Raw genomic sequence first — 15,015 nt, forward strand, 5'->3', positions numbered from 1 at the left:
TCCCACACCAGCAAGGCAGTCCAGGATTTACTGTAATTAATAGCATCGAACACCACTGAGAAGTCTAGGAGAATCAACAGAGTTGCACTCCCGCTGTTCATTTTCTGGTGCAGGTTCAACCAGCACGTCTAAAAAAAAACCCATGTTGTATCTTGGACTAGACTGTGAGGGGATCTACACTAGTATATGAAACGTTGTTTTTACAGTCATTGAACGTTTTGTTTTTGAACGATTTAAAACGTAGCGGTTTTTAAAACGTTTACTTACGTTTCTCTTTCCGTGGGAATGCATTCCTTTTGGCCACACTAAGAAAAGAAATCTGTTTGTTCTTTTTCCCCATCTGGCAATTTCCCCTCCCACTTCCTCTTCTCTCTGAGAATCCTCCACTTACAAATGATCCAGCCAGCAGCCTCCCAAAAGTGAAACTAAAAGTGTCTGCAAAAAAGAGGTTTGAAAGAAAAAAACAGCTCCAACTTTGGGCGCGGAAATTACAAAAACATGCCCCCCCCCCGGAATGCGATTGGCTAATTAAGAACTACAGGAAACCCATTTAATACGATGAAATCATATCAAATAGAACAACTTATTTCAGAGAAGTTCAAAATAAAAACCGGAGAACAGACAACAATAAAACGTCCCAAACTGAACGTCATGTGGCGAAATACTACCAAACGCACACTTAAAAACGGTAAGACACGTTCTAACTTGACTAGTGTAGATCCCCTCCTTATCTACATAATCAGTTTCATTCACCTGGCATTGAGAAGCCATCATAGGGTTTAACATGGGTATATCATTGCCTTCTTTAAGGCCATGGGACCCATACTCTCTCTCAGAGAGGAATCTGACAAGTCTGACACCCAAACAGGCAGGCCAGATCTGGCAGATTTAATCAGCCATGAAGTACAACGGTCAAGAGCACAGTGGTGGCCTCAGTCCTCCAAGCAATCTGTCCACGTGTTCAGGCTGCACAAGCTGAAATGTATCCATAACAACCTGAACAAACAGAACAATAGTTGCATCCGTCTGTGACTCAGCTACAGACGTAGCATCCACGTTGGCATGAACGTGAGCAATGTTACCTGGAAAATGTACCAGAAATTTGTCACAGCAGGCTACCGAGGGGTCCATCAACTGCCCCTCTGGGCCAGTCGTAAATGCTCCTCGCTGCTCAGAAAAGCATTACTGGCCAACGTAGTGGAAGAAAAGAAGCCTTTCTACACCTTTACCACCAGTGGCATAATGGAAGCACCTTGGATAGCTTCTTTGGAGCTCTGACTGGTTCTGACTGAAACCCAGAGTGGATTCACGGCCCCACTCACATTGGAGTCACCAGCCTCCATTGGGTAATAGCCAGCTTTTAAAAAAGAAAAGAAAAATGGTGGTGAACAAATTTGGGGCAAGATGGATCAAGGTTTATGATAGTTAACTGGGACTTCGGTGTTCAGAGTCAGTATATTTTAAAATACTAGACACTGTGGGACATTAAATCATTCTTTTAAAAAAAGGTCAGAATTTTCGATGCTTTTAGAAACTTGTGATTATTATTCTTATGATAATTGTTCTACACACAGAGTAATTAATCCCAGCATTGCTCCTCCATCTTGATGCTTTTCAAAGCATCAGAGTTTAGCTCCCCTGTAATGGTGGCACTTAATAATTATGCTAGCTGTCCCCAAAACTACTTTCCTGTATCTTCTGTGGCACGCCACCACGCACCACATGGGTTCTCCAGGTACAAATTGCTAAACAATTACTGACGAGAGAAAGGTCATAATAATAGGTTGCAGCAACCTTTGCTGTCTGCCTTTACTCCAGGAACGTTTATAAAAGAACCATTTCATCCCATTGTTATAATGATGAGGAGGAAGTAGTTTAAGGTAGTTAAAGACAAGCAAACAAAAGGCAGGAGTGCAGAACTCTATAACAGCTACTTTCACTTCCTGCCTACTCCATTACGTCTGGCATTATGGGAAAAATAACATGATTGGAATGACCCAAAGGGTATAAGGGTGGGCCAGGTTTACCTTGTGGAAAGCAGAGCGAACACTGTTGGCTAAACCTTTTTTCAAAGCTGAAAGCTGTGCTTTTTATCACAAATGCTATGCTGTCATTGAAGAAGTACATTACCTAGAAGTGCGGTTTCTTTCCTGGCTTTCTTTTATGTCTCTAAAACTTCTCCGTTTATTATTATTATTTTTTATTATTATTATCTAGGAAGGTAAGGAAGAAAAATAATCAAGAGGTGAACTCTCCACCCCCACACCATGTAGAAAACAAGAAAAAATGCTGGTTGCATGCTGACCCTAAATTCCCCGGTTGCGCTCCTACGGAAGAACATTGAATTCCAGAAACTTTTTTTCAGAGTGTAGGCTACCCTCTATTTTATATATAGTGCATTAAAAAAAAGTAACCCAATACTTATTTCACACAATGTAAACTGAATTCACACCTGATGCTAGATCCAAAGCAGCGTTAATGAGCTAAGGGCTCATTAAGATATGGGTTCAAATTCTTGCTCAGCCACAAAGCACTCTCTACTACCTTGGATTAGGTTGCAATCCCATACGTCAGGCTTCCCCAACCTTTTTGGACCAGGTTAGGGTGACCATATGGAAAGGAGGACAGGGCTCCTGTATCGTTAACAGCATAGGAAAGGGAATTTCAGCAGGTGTCATTGGCATGCACGCAGCACCTGATTAAATCCCCTCTTCATCGCAACAGTTAAAGCAGCAGGAGCTTTGCCCTCTTGACCAATAACAAAAGAGGACAGGGCTCCTGCAGCTTTAACTGTTGTGATGAAGAGGGGATTTCACCAGGTGCCACATGCAAATGACACCTACTGGAATGTCCTTTTCTATGCAACTGTTAAAGATACAGGAGCCCTGTACCTCCTTTCTTTATGGTCACCATACCCATGGGTACATTTGGGAATGTGAGAAAAAAATGACCCACGAAATGGCTTCCATAGAGGATGGGCAGGCTAGTCAAAAGAGGTTGTGGTGGGGGAGAAACAGCGAAGTTTAGACATTTTGATGGAGGGGGGAAGCAAGGCAAAGGGCTAGAAGAGGGAGAAAGAATGCAGCTGGAAGTGGAGAGGAACTACAAGAGAAAGAGCAAGGCTAGAAGATAGGAAGAGAGAGAAATAAGGAGGTTAGGGACGAGGAACAGGGTGAAATAGTGAGGAAAGGGGCTGTGGGGAGAGAAATGGCAAGGGGGGAGGTGGAGAGATAAGAGACAGTGCAAAGGGGAAAGGTCTGTACAGGTGGAAGGATATTTGGTGGAGCCAGGAAGCCACTCTTTCTTTCTATAACTGCCTCCTGAACAGCTGATATGTGACAGATTCAGGAACAGGAAGGAGAGCAAGAATGTTCTTTCAACTTTTTAATTTAAAATAAATTATGAAGGGGCCATGGCTTCAAGGGTGTCATTGGAGAGCCCTGTGGGCCCTATAGCACCCATGGGTGTCACATTAATGAGCCCTGCTATATACGCTTACCTAGGAGTCAGTCCCAGTGAACATAATAGATTTTCTTTTGAGTAGACATCTATGGGATGTCTCTGTCTCGCAGCCTGACCAACTTCACGGGATTGTTATGAAGATAAAATGGCAAAAAAAAAAAAACCCAATGAAAAAACCACCAACCCAGCCTCATGTATGCTGCTACAAGCACCTCAGAAGAAAGGTGAGATAACAAAGATTGTAAATGCATATTAGAACTTACTTCCAGGTCTGTTTGTTTGGTTGATAGAACACTCAGCCATCCACAGGATAGAATGTTTTCGCTTTTTGAGATAAGGGCTGGTTCACAAATGTATCTACATCACTTGATTTTTCATTACTTTTGTTCATTGCAACTCCTGGTGGCTCTCAGCCAAGTGTGTGGTGCCTCTGTTGGAAAGCACTGCAGGTGTGGGGATGGGAGAGGTAATAAGAAATGCCTGTCTGCAGTGTTTGCAGTCTCATTCACACAGGCAAGTTGCTTCCAGTCCTATGGACTAATTTTCCGCCTTCTTTTATTCCTGAGAATTGAACCTGGGACCTTCCACATGCCATGCATGGGAGCTATTGCTCACCCCAGGGTCTTTTTTAGTATGCAGTTGGGGGGGGGGGATGTGCAGTTGGAAATCTGATAATGTGCCGTTGAAAAAAGTGGTGAAAATAAGATGTGTTATGTGTATGTGTTTATTAAGAACTTAACAATAGACAAAGTCATGTAATGCAAATTATATAAGGATGCAGGTGAAAGAGCCCTCAATGGTGTGACTGCTGTTGTTGGGTCCTGTGACAGTGTTGCCTGAATAGATGCGGGGGCAGAGTTAGCACTTGGGTCTATTGCATGGTCTGGTCCTTCTGTCTGTGTCTTTGTCCTGTGTACTGCTGCTGGTTAGCAACTACTTCAGGTTGGGAGGTTGTCTGTAGGCCAGGACTGGTCTGCCTCCCAAGGCTTGTGAGAAAAAGTGTCTGTGCTGATGATGGGTTGGAGTTCACTGGTGATCCGCTGCAGTGGTTTCAACTGGGGGCTGTAAGTGACAATCAGTCGTGTTCTTCCCTTGGTCTATCAGCCTTCCTGGTTAACTGTATGGCCCGCCAAACTGCCTTTAAGTTTAAGGTGCTACTAGTGTTGGTGATAATCTGTCCAGTCATGAAAGAGAGATAATGTGTTTGGCTGAGGGGGGTGGGGTCTGACAGGGCATTTGTGCAATCGGAAAATTTGCTTTGCCCTGGCTCACCCACTAACCCCTCCACCATTCATTCTTTGTTTGCACACATCTAAATTGAGAGGGGGCATAGCTCAGTGGGAAAGCACATGCTTTACGTGTGGAAGACCTTCGGTTCAATCCACCACCATCTCCAGTTTGAAAGGATTGCAGATACCAAGGCAGAAAGAGACACACACCCTTTGAGTTTCTGAAGACCTACAGCTGGTTGAAGTAGACCAAGGCAGGTTTGTTTATTAGGACCAGCTGTCAATAAGCTCCTGCCTTGAACCCACAAAGGCGCCTGATAACAAGCACATCCTAGAAGCTCAAAACAAGAGCCAACAACTGGGTGCCTTTTATTTCAGGGCCTTGGTACCAGTGCAGAGCCTTGACTTTCTCAGCAAGTCTCCTGAAGATGAGGAATGTGTTACTTTGCCAACACAGTAACCAATAGCAACTTGGCATGCAGGTTATGTGTTGAACATTGTATCTAGTTTCACTCCCCTGAGAAGCTCAGCCAAATGCTAAATACAAATTAACATCCAGGCGTTTGTATTCCACAACTCCCTCAACCCTCAGAGACAACGAGCTTTTCTACATGAAGCCTTTATTGTGTGCTGGTTGTTCCTTACGCATGGTTATTTATAGGTTCTTTAGACGACATTGTGGCCCTCCAGTTTCGCTTGTGTTGTTTAAAAGCACTTTCCCAGGTTGGTTGGTTTGGAGCAGAGAAAATGGACTATTATTTTTGAAAGCAAAAGTCAACATATTTTCCTACTTGTGGAACTGCATTATTCTGAGATACCATAGTGCCACCCACAGGTTATCTGACGGAAAAGCAGGAAAGGAAAAACTCATGCGATGAAACTGAAAGTAGATACAACAGATTAGCAGCCTCATGCTGTCATCAGGTCGCTCTGCATATGGTTGAGAGGAAGCCACAGTTCACCTCCTACCTGACTAGTACAGGATGGGTCATGGATTCGTTGACAACAATTCAGAGCACTGGCATTGACGTTTAAAGTTCAAAGTATTACCTCCTCTCGTACAAGCCTGCCCAAAACTTTGCTCTACCAATCTCTGTCCTTGTCAGGCTTTGGACAAGCTAGGTCAAGATAAATTGCATGACAAAATGGTGGTTGGCTTCTGCCAAGGAGGGAAAATAAAGCAAAGCAAAGCAAAAGGAGACTGTTCAACATCTAGTCCCAATGATTATATGCTCAGACAAGGGGCAATCTCAATGGTAGGATGGCCAAAATATTACACCACTTTCCATATCATTTCCATATGTGAATAGGTGCAAATTTAGAAATAATAACTATAATAACTATAATTTAAATAGACATGTGAAAGGAGAGTAAGGGCAGTCATGTTAGAGGTGCACAAAATTATGTGTGGTGAGGAGAATGTGGATAGGGAGACCGATAAAAGGAATTATTTCTTCAAATGGTGCATGGTTAAACTATGGAATTCACTGCCACAAGATGTAGCAATGGCCACCAATTTGGATGGCTTTAATTAGGGGTGTGCACGGACCCCCCACTCCGCTTCACTTTCAGATCCGCCATTTTCGGATCGGGCCGCTCCGCCCCGCCCCCACTCCGCCTGTGCCCACTGCGCTCCGAGCTTCGGATCCGGATCGGAGTTCCGTTCCCCCCCATAGGGGGGGTTACCGGGCCCTGCCGCCATCGCCGCCCATGCGGCGACGGCGGCAGAGCCCGGTAAGGGACCAAGGGAGAGGGGGACCTTACCTGCCTCCGTCCGCGGTCCGTCGCCGGCTTCAATTGAGCCCGCGGTTCCGCCAGGAAGTCTGGGCCGCAAGCGGCCCAGACTTCCTGCTGGAACCACGGGCTCAATTGAAGACGCTGACAGACCGCGGACGGAGGCAGGTAAGGGAGAGGAGGGCGGGGGGGGTTACCGGCCCCTGCCGCTGCATGGGCGACAGCGACAGCGGCAGCACCCGATAAACCCCACTTACCTTTCCGGCGGAGCTCCGGATCGAGGCGAAGGATCCGCCTTCACCTCGATCCTCTCCGCCATGCTCCGCCGGCCCCCCAATCCTCTTCGCCTCCGCCTTAAGGGCAGGCAAAGCCCCCCGCTCCGCTCCTGCTTCTCCAGTCCGATTAGAAGCGGAGCACATCCCTAGCTTTAATTCCTGGAGGAGAGGCTATGAAGGGCTACTAGTCCTGATAGCTATGTGCTACCTCCAGTATCAGAGGCAGTAAGTCTATATACACCATTTGCTGGGCAACCTGGGCAGGAGGGTGCTGTTGCACTCATGTCCTGCTTGTGGGTTCCTGATGAACAGCTAGTTGGCCACTGTGTTAACAGAGTGTTGGACTAGATGGACCCTTGGTCTGGTTCAGAATGGCTCTTCTTATGTTATTACAACCATCTGTCAGGGATGCTTTAGGGTGGATTCCTGCATTGAGCAGGGGGTTGGACTCGATGGCCTTGCAGGTCCCTTCCAACTCTTCTATTTTATGATTCTATGATTCTACTATATCTCACCATAGTGGGGAAGACCTGTGTGTCTGCTCCGTCTGCTGTCCAGGTGTGCTAAGCTGTTGATGGGCAACTCCAACTTTAATCTGGATGTGGACTGGACACCTCTCCAAATAGGCCACACTTCCAAACAGAGGACTGCCCTCTGCCAGCTTTTTGATCACCCTCCTCAGTGGTCAGAGCTTTATAGCATCTGGTGGGGACCAGATTGATCTGTGGGATCATGTGACATTATTCTGCTAAGGAACCAGAGCACTGGTGTTGAGGAGGCAAGGCCAGAGACCAGCTGCCCTGGTTCAAAACACCCACTCAGCATCTTACAGTGCCCTGGGTAGCCCATGGGTACCAGAGAAAGTGTCTGCTTTCTCTTGGTGCCTACAGTGTGGAAGAGGCCTCCCACGGCCAAGACATGCGCAGCTGCCTTTAGGTAGGCCTTGACAACAGTGGACGTTTTCAACACTGGAGTCCATTTGATATTATTTTTAGCATGTTGCTGCTTTTGATATCTTACATATAGTCAGGAGTGGATTTGTGCAGCTTTGGCTCCCTTTTGCTGAAGAAGGAGAATTGGGACACATTGGCAAATTCCTTTGTCATTTTCCTTTGTCATTTTCTGGTAAGACTACAACAACACACTCTGTGGGGCTACCTTGGAAGAGAGTTTGGAAACTTCAGCTTGTGCAAAATGGGATTTGTTTCATCAACCATTTTTCACCAGTCCTATGGCAGCTGTACTGGCTACCAATTTGTTTCCAGTTCCAAGAGTCTTACATTTCTGGTTAATTTCTGGTTAGTAGTTTATCTAATGTGTATTTATTGTTTTTTGTTTATATTGTTGTGTTTGTATATTTTAGCTAATTGGAATGTGCTCTGGTATAGAGCACAATATAAATTATTATTATTATTATTATTATTATTATTATTATTATTATTTCCTCTTTTCTCACCCATGGCATTTTTTTCTAGATGAACATGACAACCTTTGACAGTCATGCTGTCTTTTACTGATTCAGAAATTTCCTGACTATTGAACATATTTTCAATATATTGTTCATATGTTCAATATATTGAACACATTGAGCAGGGGGTTGGACTCGATGGCCTTGTAGGCCCCTTCCAACTCTGCTATTCTATGATTCTATGATAAGTATGACTGCTTTCTGGATGTTGGTGTGGATGTATTTTGGTAGGCCCAGTTTCTGAAGGTTTTCTGTTAAAAAAAAAAAAAAAGTACGTGATCCAGTGACTGATGTGACTAACGGAATAATTGTAACGTTTTCTTGTTGCCATAGTTCTTTAACTTCCATAGCCAATGGTGTATATTTCTCTCTTTTCCTCTTCCTCTTCTATAACATTTTTGTCATTAGGTTTTGCTTTGTGAATGAGGTAGGTGTATTTTTCGTTTTGTCTGTAACTGTTATGTCTGGTCAATTACGAAGTACCATATTTCTTCGATTGTAAGACGCCATTGATTGTAAGACACACACTAATTCCAGTACCACCAACAGAAAAAAAAAAACCAAAGACACACCCGCGATTCTAAGACGCACCCCATTTTTAGAGATGTTCATATGGGGGAAAAAGTGCGTCTTAGAATCGAAGAAATAGGGTATTGTCTTCTCTATATGAATTGTTCTGTCCCAGTATATTTTAGGATATCCATTTTCCAAGATTGTTTCGGGTGAGTATATATACTATGGTGTACGTTTGATGAGGTTGAAGTTGATGGCCAGTTGTTGGTGAATTATTACTGCAGCTGTATTGTGTCTTTCCATATAGTCCATTCCTGCCAGAATGTCACATCCTCCTGATACATGGTCTATTGTTTCTTGGGATTGATGACATTTCCTATATGATTCTGTTGTAACACTGTTGTCTTTTACGATGTATTTTTAGTAGTTCTTGGTTGCTATAACTTGATCCTGAATGAGGAAGAGGCGGCTGGGGCCAGAATATCTGAAATATCTGCCTCCTCCCATATATACCTGACTGAAATCTACAACCTTTGTCTAAGGCTCTGCTTTACATCTCATCACCAAAAAAGACTACCCCTTCATTGCTTGCTTTTTGGCAGGTAGTAAAATCTTTACTGTTTTACTCCATGTGTAATGGTTGCATTACAGAGGAGCTGATAGACACTTCCACTCTCAAATTTTCCTCTTGCTCTATTTTTAAGTTTTAAAAACCATTTAAAATTTTGTATCGTGCACTGCCTTGAGGTCCTGTGGGCTGAAAGATGATACGAACACTGGTCAGAAAGAGGCCCGTACTAAAGGAATTGTGTCAGTTCAAATACTTAGCAGAAATCAAACCAGAGTTTTTAGTTTTTCCCATTTGGTGTGTCTTGCTTTGACTCTATTTCCTACCTATGATCCATGTCTTATCTCACTTTCAGCTCCAGAGCAGATGTATTATCTGCACTTGCAAAGCCCTTTCAATAAATATTACTCTATTACATAGTTACATTATAAGCCACAAAGACCCTTTGCTGGTATAGTAACAACGTTTTCCACCACCACCTTCTTCCCTTTCCAAACAAACTCATTTCTAGTCTGTAAAACTACCAGCACATTTGAAATAATATACTGCATTGTCTATGAATTTTCATCAAGGCCAACCTGAGATCCTTTAAGTCCTCGTGGTCCTTCCAAAATTTGTTATGGGGTTTTCTTTGTAAGTATGCATTCATTTAACACTCCCTCTTAAAGAGTGGTTGATTTAAATCTGGGTGGATTCAACTCTAGCATGGTTCACATCACTGTGTGTAATTTACGATTACGTCCATTACTCTAAAAACCTTTTTTTAAGCAAAAAAAAAAAAAAGTAATTTGTAGAAAAGATGGGAACTCTTAATCGTGTTATATTATGTTTTATTTTAGGTTTTAATTTTTGTGAACCACCCAGCGAGCTTTTGCTATTGGGTGGTATAGAAATGAAAATGAATAAATGAATAAAAAGGGTTTTTTTTAAAAAAATAATTAACTAAATAAAATTATTGGGGTTTTTTTGCATTTGGTTATTTATTGTGGCGTTTTATTGCCAGTAGTTGAAGTTTTAAAGCTGGCTTGAGTATCTTTTAATATACAAGGAAGGGACATACATGGTGAATAAGATATAAGAGAGATGTAGTTTTCGTTTATTGTTTCCAGAAAAGGATTGGTGACAGATTCGTGGTGATACAGAATTGTCTGTAACATCAGAACCAGTGGAACAAAAGAAATTGGAGGGTAATTCTCCAAAATAGATAACCGGTTACTGACATATAGATGGCCGTTACCACTGTTAAAGTATTGCATTTTATGGTTTTCGTTTTAATGAACCACCCACAGAGCTCTGGCTATTGGGTGTTCTAGAAATGTAATAAATAAATAGTTCAGTTTCTTGGGCTGTTGTGTGACAGAAAGTTAGATTTCTTCAAGTTGGGTAAGTAAATGTTATTAGATTTGCTGAAAGTCATTATTTCCTTCCCTCCCTCCCTCCTTCCTTCTTTCTTATTCTTTCTTAGTTATATGCATTCTGAAATCATACATGCTGTTGCGATCGAAACTTCCTCAGTGCTGTTGATTATGTAGCCCAAACAGCACTTTCCACACCCAAGAGGGAGGTTTCAGCCGATGTAAGGGTACCCCAAGGTTTGCAGAACAAAACAAAAAAAAGAACCTTGGAGGGGGGGAAATGAAGTGCGACGTTGAGGGGAGTCTCAAGACAATCCAGTGAGGGCTGAGTGTGCTCAGTGCCTATTGAATGCTGAATGGAATCCTTCTCACACTGCAACATTCCATTGCAGATGCAGTGGAGGTTAGCAACTCTGATGTCGGTGGGGCACTGAATCCGCTCCAGGTTTCAGTCAGAACCAGACAGAGCTCCAAAGGAGCTATCCAAGGTGCTGGATAGCTCCTTTAGAGTTCTGTCTGGTTCTGACTAAAACCTGGAGCGCATTCAGTGCCCCACCGACATCAGAGCTACCAGCCTCCACTGTGCGGCTCCCAGCTGTGCATTATATTTTGCTGAGCTAAAATGGCTCTGATCCTGAACACCACAGCTGTACACTAATGTGCATATGAACATGCTTTCATTCACTTCAATGGAAGGGGATAGCTGTCTACTACACACCCCTATTTACGGATGGTGACGCCTGTCCATCAAAGTGAATGAGAAGCCACTCTGTGCACAAGTAGAAACTCAGCATCCGCATTAGCTGTCCTGCTTGAAAAGGAGTCCCTGGGGCAAAGGATTTGTACACAGCATGGTGTACCTTATGCGCCAGTACATTTTAATTATTATCTGCCATGTGTTTTATTTTCCCCCCTTTTGTTCAGTGAATTGATTTTTACCAATTTCATGCAGATTTTATTTTATTTTTTTTAAATGAAACTCTACTAGGATAACTGTAATGGCTTCTTTCAACAAAGGCCAACTCCGTTTTTTCTCAGTGTGAGTGTGGGAAGAGAGAGAGAGAGAGAGAGAGAGAGAGATGGCCTTGTAGGCCCCTTCCAACTCTGCTATTCTATGATTCTATGAGATTGTAGGGAACCTCAGGGATTTAACTTCCCCATCCCAGGGAGTCCTGGAGAGGCACGGGTAAATGTGCAAACGCGGTGTGCTGAAGGCTCCAGATCTTTTCAAAATAAACGGCAAGCCCCTCCCAGCTGAATACAATGGGAGGGATTATGTGGGTCATTAGAAACTGGAGGTGTATGGAGATTCTCCATGGTAATACTTCTGCTAAAAGCACCTGTGAGACTAAGGCCCAGTCTAGACAAACAGATTATCATGGAGTAAAACTGTTCCTGATCTCTGCTATTTCAAACTGCAGGTGAGGAATTATCACATGTTGGAGTGCATTCCCCCAGCTCAAAATATAACTCTATACATAGAAAACTTGCATTTTGTGAAGATGGCTTTCTCCTTTCCATCTGTTTCCTATGCGCATTAAGCTCTTACTGGCATTGATGGATGAGTTTTAAATTTTTCTTTCACACAGCTCAGGGCATCCATTTTATCCTCACAACAACCCTGTGGGGGTAGATCGCGCCCCCAAATGGTAAATAGTTCTACTTGCTTCAGCAAACTCTGATCATGCTCAGAGGCACTCATGTCTAATGGAAGGGGGGATTTTTCAAACCAAAATAGTGCCAACCAACCTCACCCCACTTCTCTCTGCCATCACACACACCTTTTGCCTGTCCAAACACAGGTTTTGTACGTGAGGAAGCATTCAATCATTTGTACTCCAGGAACAGTTTACCATGCAATGGGAACAGATCTAAGACCCAAACTGTACCCTACGCTAATTGTAATGTGTGCATAAGTGTGCATGACCCAGATTCGGATCAGCACTACTATGCAGATAAAAGATAAAACTTATACGCACACACACACCACCACCACCACTACCAGCACCCCAGTCCCTCCCCAAGTGGTGGGGCTTAGAAAAAGTATGACAATGGAACCAATGACCTAGGGAGGTTGTGGGCTCTCCCACACTAGAGGCCTTCAAGAGGCAGCAAGACAACCATCTGTCGGGGATGCTTTAAGGTGGATTCTTGCATTGAGCAGGGGGTTGGACTCGATGGCCTTTTAGGCCCCTTCCAACTCTACTATTCTATGATTCTAAGAAGAAAAGCCTCCATTGGCATCATAGATGCTCCCATTTTTCTTTCTTTTTTAGCCCACCCACCCCGATGGGGATGATGAGAAAAATTGTGCATGTGGGAGGTTTAATTCCTCTCTCCTGGTGCATGGTGATCTTGATCTGAATTATGACCACGTAGCCTTACCCTAGAATAAATAAATAGCACATCTTCAGCTGCTCACTATGCAATTAGCACAATACGTAGTTTGTAGGGTGACCATATTTGGGAAACCAAAAAAGAGGGCACCTAGTGTGTGTGTGGGGAAGCAGCTTTCTGAGTCCTGCAGAAAGTACATTATTCCCCCGCCACCTTAAAGAACCCGATTGGAGTGGAGGAGGGGAAAGGATTTCATTCTGCACCACCACCATCCACTCCAATTGGGGCCTTTTCTATAATGTCCACGAATGACCCACTTTCCCCTTTAAGACCTCAATTGGAGCTCGGGGTGGGGGAATGATGTGCCTCAAGAAAGCATGTCATTCCCTCCTGCCATGCTAATGGCAGCCTTAAAGAGGAAGGTGTGTCATTCCAGGACATTATTGAAAATTATAGAAAATCCCCCCTGACACCATGGAAAGAACAAAAAACAGGACAAATCCGGGGAAATCCTGACAGTTGGTCACCCTAGTAGTTTGGCTCAGAGACCCAAATCCTGAGGAGGCTTCACTAAAATGACCTCTTCAGGCATTCACTCACGCAATTTACAATCACAGCCCTCATCTCACAGGGTTCCACACCGTGAGGGGAGTGTACGTGCATACAGAAGGCTTCCCTCTACTGACTTCCCCTACCAAATACATGGATAATGGAACTCAGGCTGGTGGGGAGAAGACAGCAGATGTGGGTCCCTTTCCACATGTTTCCTAAACACGCGAGTGAATCCCCGAATAGGACTGGAGTGTTTCTGCAAAGCAGCACAGAGTTCTTGTTCGAATGGGGAAGCGTGGGCGTTTGGCCCCAGATACAGAACAGGCCACAACATATTGCGGGATCAACCCTCAGAAACCAAACCTTACACTTCCTTTTGTTTCACTGCATGCCACTTTCTGAGAGGCATCACACCGGGGTGGGGGTGGGGAATCACGTTTCCTTACCGTCGCTTCTCCACCCATGCGTTTGTCCCTCATTACTTCCGCTTTCAAAAGAGGAAGTAAACAACATGCAGGTTTTGATCCCACTGCTTCTCCTGCACACAGTAGGGGAGAGCAGCAACTTCTATCTTTAAAAATAAATTGGACTTACTGGGGAGATTTTTTTTGTCACGTGAAGAAGGCTAGAAGGGGTGGGAGGTGTGCGGGAGGCAGACGACATCGTGAGAGAGACCTGCAAAAATCCGTGAGTGCCCAGTAACAAGCATGCAATAAAACTCTCAGAGCTCTCTGTTGCAAAAGGATTTTGATTAGACAGAAAGCACTGAAGTTCAAGAAACGGGGCTGCTACTTAGGAATCAACAAAAAAGAGGAAATGCAAAATCAAAAAGGAGGACAAAAGAGGGTGCTAATTTGCATCATATTTGCATACACTGGTTCATACGTAAATTTAGGAATTATTATTATTTAAATAGAGATACAGTACATGTCACTGCAATGTGGAAAACTGTGACCAGGTGATCTGTGGACCTGTCTGTTCAGTCTGCTACCCAGGTGCGAACTGTTGACAGAAAACTCTTCTCAGGGTTCTTCACCATTAAATCAGAATTGGACTGAACAACCCTTCAAATGCAAGACTGTGGCCTGTTAAAGAGGTCACATGCACCCACTCATTCCATTCATAGAGCCTGTTTTCTGGGGGTGGTCCTGCCCCCCCCCCCAAGTCAAGATGCACATTAACCAAGGCTGGCCAAGTTATCTTAGCAGCTGAGATAAGAAAATCTCACAAGCAACTTTCCCCGGGAATGAAAATACAACAGCAGCAGCAGAAGCAGCAACACTTATTATTATTGTGATTATCATCATTATCATTATTGTTGTTGTTGGAACTAACAATTTGCTGTCCTGTCGTGATGCCCCAGATCAGCTGTCTGAGGCAGCCGCTTCACTTTGCCTAATAGCAGGGCCGGCCCTGCACCAGGGTTGAGTCGAGGAGTGTGTGAAGAACACCGACACCTTTTCCTCACCCTCGATGTTACCCGAAAGAGGTTCCTTCTGCCTGTGATTAGGGGTAACTGATT

This window comes from Elgaria multicarinata, chromosome 8, assembly GCF_023053635.1.
Source record: "Elgaria multicarinata webbii isolate HBS135686 ecotype San Diego chromosome 8, rElgMul1.1.pri, whole genome shotgun sequence".
Classification (NCBI taxonomy): Eukaryota; Metazoa; Chordata; class Lepidosauria; order Squamata; family Anguidae; genus Elgaria; species Elgaria multicarinata.